The sequence below is a fragment of the Capsicum annuum genome, chromosome 5 (assembly GCF_002878395.1).
Source record: "Capsicum annuum cultivar UCD-10X-F1 chromosome 5, UCD10Xv1.1, whole genome shotgun sequence".
Classification (NCBI taxonomy): Eukaryota; Viridiplantae; Streptophyta; class Magnoliopsida; order Solanales; family Solanaceae; genus Capsicum; species Capsicum annuum.
Window position 1 is genome coordinate 108,568,228 of NC_061115.1, and position 14,688 is coordinate 108,582,915.

Here is a 14,688-nt window from a genome sequence, read left to right on the forward strand (position 1 = left end):
ATAGTTGTAGTTGTGGGAGTGGGAGTAGGGCAAAGAGGCATAGTAGATGCCCCAGCTAGCTCAAAAGTTGAGGCCAAGGCTGAAGTATTAGTAGCAGGGGCCCTCTCCCCTTCTTTGGCAACCTCACGCTCATATCTATTCATGCCTATATTAATATCAACACTCGTATCATCAACATCCATAACTGGCCTATCAAAATGCTCCAACAAAACTAAAGGCCCCTCTAAATGGGTTGGTATCACCTTCAAAGGTATTCGAGCACTCTGTACAAAGACCCGATTTGTTGGATCCTTGATCAAAATAGTATTGGCAATGTTCTTCACCTCTTACCATCTACCAATATCTATAATAAAAAACCTACCTCATCACATAACTTTTGGATCAGATATGGGAAGGGAAGAGTTATCATGTCCACGAATACCCACTTGTTCATCACATTTTTCATAAGTTCTGCAAAGTTGAACTAATATCCTACTATCAAACTAGAAACTATTGCATCTTTATACCATGTCAACATATTTTTTGTAGTAGTCAGACATAACAAAATATTCACCACCATCCACCAAAACTTTATAGAAAAATAAAGAGTCACCTTCTTAATCTCCGGCCAACCCTAAATCCAGGGGGCAATATGGTTAAAAATCTACCTCACCAATCCCAACCTCTATTCTCTATAAGTATCATCTTACATTTTGTGTTTATCCCATGCAAATCTAAGCCTGTGTTCATACTCGGCAATAAATGTAAGAGCCACATACTCTAGCCTAAATATAACTTGATAGATGGATGGTGCTGAAATCTCAACTTAAACCCCTATCAATAGTGTATGATTTAACTTGTGCTGCTCTATGCCTCTGCAGCGTGTGGTATGGTCAAAGAAACTATGGTAGAGTAGGAAGTGTAGGACTCCCTAACCAAGCCCTGCTTGTAAGATCCCTGGGGCGGAGTCATCCACCCCAATATATAGTCTCAAAAGAGGCTTGAAAATCTGGTGTCCCTACTAACACTAATAGATAAAGTCTCTTCTCAACTAAAATAGTCCACTTAAGATGACCTACTTTAGTAATAAAGCTATCCTACTCATAAATCAACCTCACCCTCTCTACACACTATCTCGACTTTATCTCAGCTAGAGATACAATCGATATGTATGATAGAGTTGGATGCAATGTCAAATGATGGTGGAATAGGTGGTAGAAGATCCTGTGGTGCCTGAGTTGTACCCTCCTCAGACTAAGGTACTACTAATGCTAACTGACTGGCCAAAGCTGACTCATCCTCTGACCCTTCCTCAGATTGAGGGTCTTGTGTGGCCTCCATCTCAAGTGTACCAACAAATGTCTCAGTCTTAAGACATTATCAGATCCTAAATCCTCATTCTCAGAAGCATGCTCTTCATTTTTAGATTGAGGAAAGTATGGTGGTAAAGTTCTAGTCAACTTCATACTCGGCTTGGGGACTGATCTAGTTATGACCGTCTCAGCCCCGACCAGTGTAGATGTGGGTTGAGTTCCTTACTAAGTTTGTGCTGGTAGCTAAACTCCAAAGAGTGATGCAACGATGGTTGCAGATGCTACCTGTCTCTGACCCCTAGTCCATGGGGTTGCTGGTCTATCCGAGGCTATCGAGTACTCCTCCCTTAAGCCACTATACTCAGGGGACTCGTCCAAAAGCCTTGAATGTACGCCCTTTTTATGGGAAGACTTGGTCGCCATTATACCAAAAAATTAGTTATTAGTTCTTAAAAGAGAATAGGGGAATGAAGAATTTGTAAAAAAAATAATTTTCCTAGGTTAGGCACCTATGAAGGCCACCTACGGGCAATAGGTAACACTTACGAACCATAGGTGACCTTCATAGATGAAATCTGACATCTATGAAGGTACGTACGACCCGTAAGTACTACTTATGAGGCTTATAGGTTCCACCATAGGTACCCTTCTGAGGGTACTTTTACTTTTCCAAATTTTACACCCCTATCTAGTGTATTTAGCCCATTCAAGTCCAATCTCCAGTCTTGCATGCAACAACTTGTAACGAGCTTACAAAAATAGGTATGGAATACAAAATTTTGGGTTTTGTCAACTTTTTCAACTTCTAATTCCATTTAGGTCATGATCATAGATTATTTATTCAAGGTTAATGCACCAATTTCAACTTTTAGGATTATTCTAGGATCCTACATACAAGTTTTTTATTTTTACATAATTTTCAAGCATATTAAAGTGCCAACTCACCTTTTATTTGATAAAGAATTATAAATACTAGTAGGAGCCAAGAAATTTACCTTGATTGGAGTGATGTAAATAGAAGAATTAAAAACCCTAGCCTTTGAATGCTCTTGTATGCATGCAGATGATGAACTAAGAGGGAGATTTGCCTTTTATAGAATTATAGATTTTTTTTGGTTTAATTTGTACTTTTATCAATAATCAAAAATAGTTTTGTATTGAATGGACCAACCCATTCAATACCACATACCCAAAATTACAAAAAAAAAATCCACAACAAAATTCAGACCGGTCCAAAAAGAGACCCAGTCCAAAAGGGAAAAAAGAACACATATATAAAGGTGGGTAGGGTTTCCAAAATTGGGTAAGTTAGCTCCTTTAGTCCTCCTAGCTTTTTGTCTCCTTTGTCATGGCTGACTTTGAGAATCCTCAGCTTGTGATGCTTCTTATTTGGATAATAAACAATGTGCCCTAGTTTTGTTTCTTTATTTTCATGTATAGCTTGCAAGAGTAAGCTCACTTTTTCCTCTTCTTCATTGGTTCTTATTTTGTGATTGCTTGTTGATGCTATTTTGTTTCCTTCTTTAGTTGATATATCCAATATGAGGGCGTATGTGATGATTTTTTATGCTAAACCGAAGGATCTACTCCACTGAGCTTTGGTATTTAATCCTGATAAGCATCGTCTCCCATTGTGTTTGTTTCTTTCTCTTGACCAGAACCTTAACCATGTCCTCCTTGTAGAGTGAGTGAAGGGAAGGAGATTGTAAGATGCTTAGACCTACTAATGATAGGATGGTATCAAAATCCTCAACGGCATAAATTGAAGATCTGACCTCTGGACCCCTAATCTACTAAGAGTACTTTTTTTATTGGCTGGTGTAGTTAGGCTAAGTAGAATTTTCCTCTTTTTTATGCCTTCTGAGGTTGTAAATATGATGCATCTAGATAACTTTGTTGTAACCTCCCTAGTCTTTCTATTTGTTTGATTCTGCTAACATTAAGTATGAACATTGGTGTTTATCATTGTTTAGGATCTTTCCACCCATGTTTTACAATTATTGGAATGTTGTGTATGTAAAGGACTCTTCTTCCAATGCTATGTTGTCCAAGTAATTTGCTATTTGCTTTCCTTCTCTGTATATATGCACTATATAAACCTACTTGGTAGCTAGTAATTTCCATATTTGTCTGATTGTGTCTTCTAACTTCCATGGCATCTCCCATTCCCTTATTAATAACTTCTGCATTAGCAATGAATCTATTTGTATAATCATTTTGCCTTGATCTGATGAACTAGAATATTTTGCTGTATTTAGAATAATCATAGCCTCTACTTCCATATTGTTTGTATACTTTATTGAAGCTCTTTCTACATGAATTAAATCTTCATGTGCATATCTTAAGAAAAAGCCCAAGAACTACTCCCTGGATTTCCCTTTGAAACACCACCAGTATTATACTTGACCCAACCAATCTTTGGAGGCTCCCATATAACTGATGTTGCTTTAATTCTAGGCTTCAATTGACTGAGCTAATGTAAAAGTTGTGGCCATACAAATGAGAAATCTAAACTTGGTTTTCTAACCTTAAGATGCATCCTCAAATGTCTAGTTACATTAAAATCAGCCTTTGTAGTGATACACCCTTCCCTTTATGTTTTAATGAATTCCATCTTCTCCATAACTCCCACATAATCATCCCTGGTATGGCTCTGAAATATATTTTATCCCTTGGATTAACCTATGCATTACTCCAAGCATATATTGTATTCCTCAAACTCAATCCTTAAATGTTTATACCTACAAAAAAAAAAAAAGAAGTAAGACCAAGTCCTGTTAGCATAATCAGATCTTAGCAACACATGAGACATAGTCTCTTGTGCTAAATTCTGGCAACACCAATATTTGGAGGGTTCCTCTACTCCCCACCTCCTAATAGTATCATCCACTGATACATTCCCTCTCTATATTCTCCACATAAAAAATACAATCTTAAAAGGTAAACCTTTTATCCAAAGCTTTTTGTAGAAGTCATTTGTTCTTCTCTATGTATGACATATTGCCATGCTGATTTGACACTAAATTTCCCTCTATATTTTAGTGACCATATTGGTATGTATTTTGGTATAGTTTTTTGAGGTGGAGATACCTTCTGCATTATGTGATCTACTGCTTCTACAGAAAATAGTTCATTCAACAATTCTACATTCCATTGCTCATTTTGCACCAAGTCTATAACTCTTTGATGTCGACCATCCTATTCTCTGCTATCTTCCATAATAGAATAGAAGTCCCCTACTCCACTCCAATTATCGAAACAAATATAAGAATTTCCTCTCCTGACTTTCCAATTGGTAATATGATCAATGAGGTCTCTTACTTGCAGTATCTTCTTCCAAACCTGGGACCCACCACCTACTTTCCACATCACCTCTTTGGATGTAGATTTTTACAGTATTTATTCAACATAAACTTACTCCAAATTGATTTTTTGTTCTAAGGTTCCACCATAGTTTATAGAAAAGAGCTGTGGATACATTTTGAATTAATCTAAATCGCAAACCACCCTCTTCTTCTGGTAAACACAGATTAGTCCAGGCTACCCAATGTCTACCCCTTCCTCCTTTAGTACTACTCTAGAAGAACCTAACAAAGCATTTCTGAATAAATGATAGAACATTCTTAGGGGGATTCATGACTGACAGACAGTGTACGGGAATACTCTGAAGTACATGCTTAATTAAAATAGCCCTTCCCCCAAAATATAAAAGCTTACCATTCCATGATTGCAATTTGTTGCAGATTCTGTTCATTAGGTGTTGGTAGTAGAGCTTCTTCTTCCTCATATAGAACACTGGACAACCTAGGTAATTGAATAAAAATTTCTGCTTCAATATTCCTGTAGCTACTTCTTCTATTACGACTGCTCCATTGGATGCACTAATGTGTAAGTACAATGCACTATTATCTATGTTTATTTTCTGACCAGACACCCTTTTATACCTTTCCAAAGTTGTTTTCAGTAGTTGTAGAGTACTCAGCTCAGCCTTACAAAGAATGATCATATATCTACAAAAGCAAGGTGATTGAGTCTTGGACTTCCCCTATGCATGCCAAACATCTTAAATTCCTTCCTTACAAATAATTCCTTTAACCCTCTGGATAATACCTCTACTATGATGATGACTAAAGTAGGAGATAAAGGGTCTCCTTGCTTAAGCCCTCAGGATGATTGAAAGAATCCCTTAGGTTGTTCATTCAATAAAAATGAGTACCAATTATTACAAAACAACCTGAATATCATATCAATGATATATTAACAAAACCTAATCTTCCTTAGTACCTTAGTCAAAAAGAGCCACTCCACTCAGTCATATGCCTTCATCATGTCTAACTTCATGACCATGTTTGGAGGTTTTCCCCTCTTTCTAATTTCAGACACTATCTCTTGAAATACCAATATATTCTCAACAATACTTCTCCCTTGTACAAATCCATCTTGTTCTTCAGACACAATGTCAGAAAATATACACTTAACTCTTTCATGAATCTTGAAAGATCGTATTCACAAAATTGCTAAGTAAAATAGGTCTTAGGTCTGAAAATATATTCACTACTACCTTTTTTGGTAACAACACCAGGTTAGTTTGTGTGATAAATCTTGGTAGTTCATAACCACAGAAGAAAGCTATTACCTTTTGATGAAGATCATTGGCTATAATGTCCCAACCATCCTGAAAGAATGCTCTTATCATACCATCTAGTCCTCTAACAATGTTTCTATTTGATCTCATGACAGCCCCTCTTACTTCTTCAATTATTGGGACCCTATATACTTTTGTATTTTGTATTTCTATTACCACTCTTGGTAGCACATCAAACATTGTAAAATCTTCAGCATCATCTTACTTTAGGAATTGATTCCGATAGAATCTAATAGCAGCTTCAGATATATCCTCCTAATTCTCTAACCAAATACCTTCATCATTTTGAATATTTTTAGTTCTTAACCCTGCCCTTCTTCTCTTTACTATTTCATGGAAAAATTTTGTTCCTTTTTCCATACTTGAACCATTCAAAACCTGTTTTCTGCCTCCAGAATTCCTTCTCTCTTTTTAGTTACAGTACCAATTCAGCTTATGCCTTGAACAAGTTAGTTCTCTTATCACCTATTGAATCTTCTTCAACTCACTTCTCCCTTACCTTGATCACTTATTCTAGTGTAGCAATCTCTTGGAATATATTTCCAAAGGTTTGCTTACTCCATTGAGTCAATGCAACTTTAGTCTTCTTAAGCTTCTAATGAAAAATAATGAAACGATTCCCTTCTACTTCCACCTTCCAGTTCTGCTTAATTACTACTATACAAAAGTTTTTTTTTAGCCAAAAAATAAGAAATCTAAATGGGTTAACCAGATGATCTTGTTGAGTATTGCACTGTATAAACATAGGGGCATGGTCAGAGCCACTCCTAACTAAATTTTCAACTTCTATAACAGGGAAAATTTCTTGTAGCTTATCATTAGAGGAATTTTATCCAATCTCTTAAATATGCAATCCCCATATATTCTGCCATTCCACCATGTATATTTGCTCCCTTTGAAAGAAATCTCCTCTAAATTACAAGTACTAATGCATTGGTTAAAATCTTGTGTCTCTTCAAAAGTTATTGGTAGTCCACCTAGTTTCTCCTCTTTATACCTTATTATATTAAAATCCCCACCTACCATCCATAGTTTATTTATTGTATCATTCAGAGTCTCAAGAGATTCCCACAACCACAATCTTTCAAGTTGAGTACATTTTGCATAAGCTAATGTAATCACCGCTACTACTCTTGCAGTCTGATTTTCTAATCTGAGAGAAATTAGTTGTTCTTCATTACTAATAATTGTACACTCCACAGTGGATTCCATAAAATCCCATATTTTATCTGAAATATTGACTACTGCATGTTGCATTCCAAGCGTTCTCTTATAGTCATCTATACATTTACCTTCTTTAAATGGATCCACAAGACCTATGAAGCTAAATTGATATCTTTTATGCATTGTAATCAGCCTTGTAAATGCCTTCTGTGTATTCACAAACCTAATATTTCATATTAGAGCATTCATTTTGAGGCTGATTTTGATGTAAAACTCCTTGTATGATTTGGACTGGTCGTTATAGTATTACTCCTCTTGATTTGTTTACCATATTTGGCTTTCAGTGACTTAATCTTCTTTGCAAATAAATCTCCTCCCACTGCTGCATCTGTAATATTATCCCCTAAATCTTCAGTATCCAGGTCCTCATTCTTGTTATTAGTGATGTCCATCATATGCCCTGCCTCAATTACTAGAGATACTACATCCTTCATAATTTTTTTTGGATTCTCTATAGCAACCTTCTTCGTCAACAACATTTCTATTGAAACAGTTTGACGTTTATCCTCCTCCTTTGATTATTGTTGTTTTTGTTCTTGCTGCTTGTCTTTTACTTGTGCTGCTCTCCCTTCTACTTTGTTCCCTTGTCTATGTTTCTTATTCTCTTCATTGATAGTTTGGATCCCTTTTGCTGATATTGTCTATGATTTACCAAAGCTCTTATTGACCTAGTATTTAGTGTTTTCCTTCTTCTTTATATTGCTGGACTGATGATCTTCCACCTTTTCTAGATTTAAAATATCAAATACATTTGATGTTTCAATTTTAACTGTATTCTCCAATACTTCTCCCAATATATGACCATATTGGTCTTTACTGTATTTGCTCCTTCTTTGCATCCACTGGTTTTTGTTATTTTCTGTACTTGTCTTCTTTTTTTCAGCCTCCTGCTTAGTGTCATCCTCTTTAACTTTATATTTTTGTTCTCTTTGACTTTGAACCTGTTCAAATAGTTCTGGGTGAAGAATCCAATAGGAATCCTCATCATGTCCTTACAAGCAGAACTCTTTGCAATACTTAGGTTTTTGGTCATACTAGACATGAATCCATTTAGACTTAACTTTTCCATTAACCTTATTCTTCTCATTGATCTTCACACTGTGAGGTAGTTTAGCTACTAATTCCACCTCTACCTTTACTCATACACAACTTGGCCTTGTGTGATTTTTAGTAGCCATATCTACCATTAAGGGTTTTCCCACTGCTGATGCAATAGAAAATATTGCTTTCTTGGCAAAAAAATTGGTGGTAAGTCTGGGAAGGAGAGATCCATGCTACTCTAATTATGGTTTCTACCTCCGATTCAAGCCATATACCCCACTTGAGTGTCCTCATTTTCCAAGACAAATCCTTAACCATAATATTATAAGCACTGGTAGAGAGCAATTGAACATAATCCTCCAATTGGTTTAACCGAATCAATATGTGTCTTGTATAAAGCACGCCAATTAAGCATTCTCCTTTAATCCCACATTCCTTAGGGTTTACTTTCCTGAGCTCAATGATATCTGGTTTTCCATAAGAGAATTTGCCAATGATTGCATATTGCAAATTCTCTTGAATAATCAAGTTTTTAACTTCAAATGATTTCCAAGTGACTGATGGTTCACCATTCACAATAATGATAGGTTTAAAAGGACCCTTAGTAGTTTCATGCACGTAAGGTTTACTTTTTAGCAAATCAGCATATTTTTGGGATGATACAATATTTTGACAATCTCCTTCTATACTCTGCTTCTGTAATTCTTCGGTGGGCTCTTCCCACCGGACGTGGTTGCCATTGTGATCAGAAAACTAGTTCAAAAAAGGAAGGTTTTTCATGCGCCATTTTTAGGGGTTTTTCAGTGATGGAGCAATAATTCTTGAGTCCATAGCCTGAATTATAGAGGAAGTTGGAGAGTTTAATTTGGGAGAGAGTTAGAATATAAGATAAAATGGGGCATAAAAGTTAGATTATGGGTTTTTAAAGGTGTTGGTAGGCCGGTACGGTTCATATCCACTTGGATTCATCCCAAATTTTGAAAATTTTAACCCAAATTTTTCTATCACTTACGGTGCTACCTATTGCCTGTAAGTGGTAGGTCATAGGTGGCAGAAATTTTTTTTTCCCTCTAAACTTTTTCTTTTGACACTTATGACACTACTTATGAGGATGTTAGTGGTACTTATAACCCCATAAGTGGGTTAGTAAGTAAGGGTGCACAGATCCCAAAATTCTTAGTTTTTCACTGAATGTTATTGCATGACTTACCTGGCCCTGGTGGGACTTATGACCTCCATAAGTGGGCTAATAAGTCCCCTTACCTAGAATTTTTAGAATTTTGCTCTGTTTCACCATATTTTAGGCAGTTCCTCATGTTTTACCCCTACAAACAAGAAAACAACATGAATACTACAATAGTCAATTTCCTCCCACCCAATTCTGATTTAATGTCGCGGCACAACATGGCTTTGTTGGTTACTCAAACTTCACCAACAAGCCCATGGGTGTTGTAGCACAACTCAGTTGCCTTGGATACTCATAAATCACCGAGGCTTACATCAATAACCACTTTTAACTCATCAGAATTACCCTAATAGTGCTTGGCATGCTGCTCATTCACCTTGAATGAGGCTTCACCATCTCATTTCAGCTCAAGATCACCATGTAGAATTACCCTAAGCATAGTGAATAGTCCATGCCACATAGTCTTCAACTTGCCAGGGAATAAGCAAAGTATTGAATTATATAACAAGACCATATCATCGGGCTCAAACACTATCTTCTCAATCTTTTTGTCATGATACAACTTTATCTTTTCTTTTTAGAGAGCAGATCTCTCAAAAGAACGGAGCTGGAATTCATCCAACTCATTTACCTTGCTCATACTCAACTTAGCTGCATCATGTCACTCCAAATTGAGCTTTGTCAATGCCCATAGCACCTTGTTCTCAAGTTTAACTGACAAGTGGCGTTCCTTTCCATACATAAATTGATATAGAGAGGCACCTATGGGGGTATTAAAAGATATTCGGTAGGCCAACTATGTATCATCTAAATTCCTTGATCAACCAGTCCTGTTGGCATTCATTGACTTTGCCAATATGTACTTGATCTCTCTATTTGATACCTCAACCTACCCACTCATCTGGGGATAGTAAGGTGTTTCCACCTTATGCTTTATTCCATAATTTTTTAGCATGGCCTTGAAAATGCCATTGTAGAAGTGAGACCCGCCATCACTAATAATTGCATATGGAGTGCCAATTCGATAAAGGTTGTTCTTTTTTAAGAATACAGTGATAGTTTGACCCTTATTATTAGGAAGAACAATCACCTTCATCCATTGAAATATAGTCGACTATCTCTAGAATGTAATTCATCCCACAGGATCTCATAAACAAACCCATGAAATCAATATCCCATACAAACAACTCCAACTTTAAGATAGGTGTGATGGGGAGTTTATGTCTCCATGGAATATTACCTTATCGCTAGAATTGGTCATAGGCTTGAGAAAAGTCATGGGTATCCTTGTAAATAGTTGGCCAATAATAAGCACACGGTAGAATTTTGTGGGCTGTGTTGGTACCACTATGATGACCCCCAACTAGCGATTAGTGACAAGCCTCAAGGATGCTTATCAGCTCCACCTTAGGAATACTTCTATGAATAACATCATTTGCACAAATTCAAAAGAGATAAGGCTTATCCCAAAAAAAGTTTCTTACCTCATGCATGAACCGCTTTCTCTGCAGGAATGAAAAATCTTGCCAAACAATATCACTTGAGAAAAAGTTGGCAAAATTAGCAAACCAGGGGATTAAGATTTTAGATGCTACCAAGACTCATTCATCTAGAAAAGTATCATCTATGTCAAGCTCATCCCCGAACTTCTGTATTGTCTCCTTCTCAAGGAGATATAAGTGATTAGCAACCTGGTACTCAGTGCCCTTCTGATCTTTCACCTCAAAGTCAGCAAGAGGAACTAATGTATCAACCTCAGTTTAGCATTCTTATTCGATATTAGATACCTCAAAGCTACATGATTTTTTTGAACCATGAATTTGGTCTCTATCAAATAGGACTGGAATTTCTCAAAGGAAAAAACTAGTGCAAGCAAATCTGCTTAGCGACTGTATAGTTATTTTATGTGAGCCTTAGTGTCTTACTGTCATAATAGATCACATGAAGAATTTTCTCATATTTTTGGCCTAGGAAAACACCCAAGGCCACTCTACTAGCATTGCACATAACATTGAATGATTAAAAACAATTAGAAGTCAAGATCAATCACTCTTTAAGGCACTTAAAGGTTTTGAGACATACATCATTAAATACAAATTTCACCTCCTTCTCTAAAAGCTTGCATAGAGGATTAGAAATTTTAGAGAATTCCTTAATGAAACTCCTATAAATGCTAGCATGACCCAAAAAGCTTTAGATACCTTTAACTATGACGGAAGAAGGTAATTTTTTAGTCACCTCAATCTTTGCTCTATCTACTTCAATACCCTATTTCGACATTTTTAGATCAAGGAAAATACCTTCATTAACCATAAAATGACATTTCTATGTCAAAGAATATAGACATCATACATCTTTAAAAGATGGCAAAAGCATTGCATAGTCTGAACGACATCCTCTTAAATACAAAAGTCCCATAAGGGCAAGTAAAAGTAGTCTTCCTAGTTATTATAAGCAATCAAAATCTGAGATTATATCGAGTACTCATCAAGAAAATAGTACCCACCCCTGAATGTTAGTCTATCAATCATCTGATCCATGACTGCTTAGGGAAATGGTCCTTTTGAGTCAAAGTATATAGCTTTTTATAATCCATGCATACTTTCTATCTTGTGACCAATCACACGGGAACTAATTCATTTTTGTCCTTAGGGAATACAGTGATCCCACTTTTCTTAGGAACACACTGAATTAGGTTGAACCACTTGTTGTATGTAATAAGATATACCACTCTAGTATCTAACCACTTGATAATTTCTTTCTTAAATACCTACAATATAGAAAGATTCAAATAAGATGGTGCTTGATGTTGGGTATACATTTCAGTTCAAACCATATCTTATGAGTGCAAATTCTAGGTGGAATCCCCACATTGTCCGCAATAGTCCAACCTATGGCCCTCTTGAACCTTTAAAACATTGAAATTAATACTTCAACCTGTGTCTCCAATAAATCAGCAATAATAATTACCGATAAGGTATTGTCGGCCCCTAAAAATGCATAATGCAAGTGAGATATGAGGGCCTTCAATTATAATACCGGTGTATCCTCAATAGATAATCGAGATGGAAGAGTGGTTATGTTATTCAAATCAAGATCTAGCTAATTTGGAGCATTATTATAAGAAGCTTTACTATACAAAGCGCTCATTATCTTATCGTACTAATCAGTCCCATCATTGTCAAAGTTCATGATAGCCACTGCTAAAGCCTAAAACCCAAGCCTCTCTTCAACTGACACAGTCACTGCATTATCAACAATAGTTTCAATCAGGGACACTTGTAATGCCCTGGTTTTTGGTCCTTGAAAAATTCTGAAATTTTATCCTCACTGACCTGACTACGACTTCACCTATAAGTCGTAAGGAGTATTGATGGAAGGATCCAACCTGTATCCCCAACTGGAAGGGTGTCAATACCGTGCCATGGTTAAAGACTAGCTATGAGTATTCCTTTTCTTACAGGGAGCTCTTCTGTCAACCCCTCCTAGTAGGAAAACTTGGATGAGGTATATAATACCTAAACTCATAGGGTATATCTCAACCTATGTTGGCTACATAGTTCTGAAGTGGAAGGATTGTCTCTAAGGATCACACCCTCTACTGGCTAACAGGTGAGTCCCCATCCTTGGGTTCACTCGGTGCTGAGAGTATCGTGAAAACTGACACTGGCTCTAGGAACACAGCTAAATTTTTATAAGTACCTCTAGGACTCGATAGCATGAAACTGATAAGACGACACTTTTTGAACACGTGACCAATATCAACAATTCATAATACAATAAGTTGGGGATTTCATGAAACACATAGTTATCATAATGTTGTACATAGGTGGAATTATGTAAAAACATGTCATACTTTCATCAACCTAATCTCATGAACATTCCATCAAATACTTATAATGCATACAATATCATGAAGTCATTCTTGGTCATAAGGGTAAAACATGCATTTATTATTTGAGTCACAATTGAGCTATAAAACACAATTTCTATCCTCTTAGGTATTTTGTCTAACACCTTACATACACAACTTAGCGTATGGGTCCAATCATCAACTTACACATCATAAACAACGCAATTTCATGGATTTCAACTTGCATGTTGACGTAGTTTCATAAAAAAACACATAAAGATTCCAACTTGGGAATCATACAACAAGATAAACATGGTTACAAACAATCCACAACATAAATATCATGTTTTATATTTTGAAAAAGGGTTATTGGACTTCATGGATAAAAGAGATCCATATTTTAACACTTGATATACCTTAGTTCTTGATTTTATGAAGATTGATGGAGAGATTCTTGAATTTGAGTATTGAATTTGAATCCTTAATTGAAAATCCTAACTTGTTCTTAAGATAAACTTGACAGAGACACTATATTTTTGATGAATTGGGGCTTAATCCCATGTTTTAGACTTATATAGGGGTAGGAAATTAACCCTTCTGCCCTTAAAAATACAGACATTTAATGACTGAAATTAGGCATCGATGCTATTATCGATGAGGCGCATTGATGGCATCGATGTAATAGTCGATGCATTGCATTATCATTGCATCGAGTCTCATTACTTTAACCCTGACAACTTACAACAATATCAACCAACACGATTGGCGATGCGGCATGCCAAGATTCCATTGGTCCACTGTTTAGGGTTTCCAAACGTGGTCTAAATGTGGTCCAAAAAACCTAAAACTTGTCCGAGACCACCTATGGACCTCTCTTATCATGAATTAACAAAAATACAGACTATTAAAGGACGTTTGGGAACTTAGTTAGAATGTTTTTTCTAAGTGTGGGACCCCTTGAAAGCTTAAAGGACTGACTTAAGCTTGGAAATTTTGAGGGGTCTTATAATATCTCTCCCTTGGGAATATTCATCCTCAAATAAGACTGACTAAGAGGGGAGAAACGATAAACTTAAGTACATATTGAACATGAAAAACCAAGACATGACTTCATGACTAGCATGACTGATAAGCCGAATGTATCATACTGAACATGCATATCTGATACATGAGTAACTGGTTCATGAATGCATGACTGAGATTTCTAATAAGTTGAGTTTCTCATGACGAGAATGCATGTCTGATGCATGATTATATGACTGAACCGATACATGAATGCATGATTGAATAGGCAATGGTATTTGGTACCAAGTTTAAGATAAGAATCTGAACATGAAATTGAATGCCGAGTTTGAAACTGAAATCTAAACATAAAGCTGAATGATTTCAAAGAAGACTGTTACCTTAAACTGAAAATGCGGATGAGTCTGAGACTTATTACTAATTT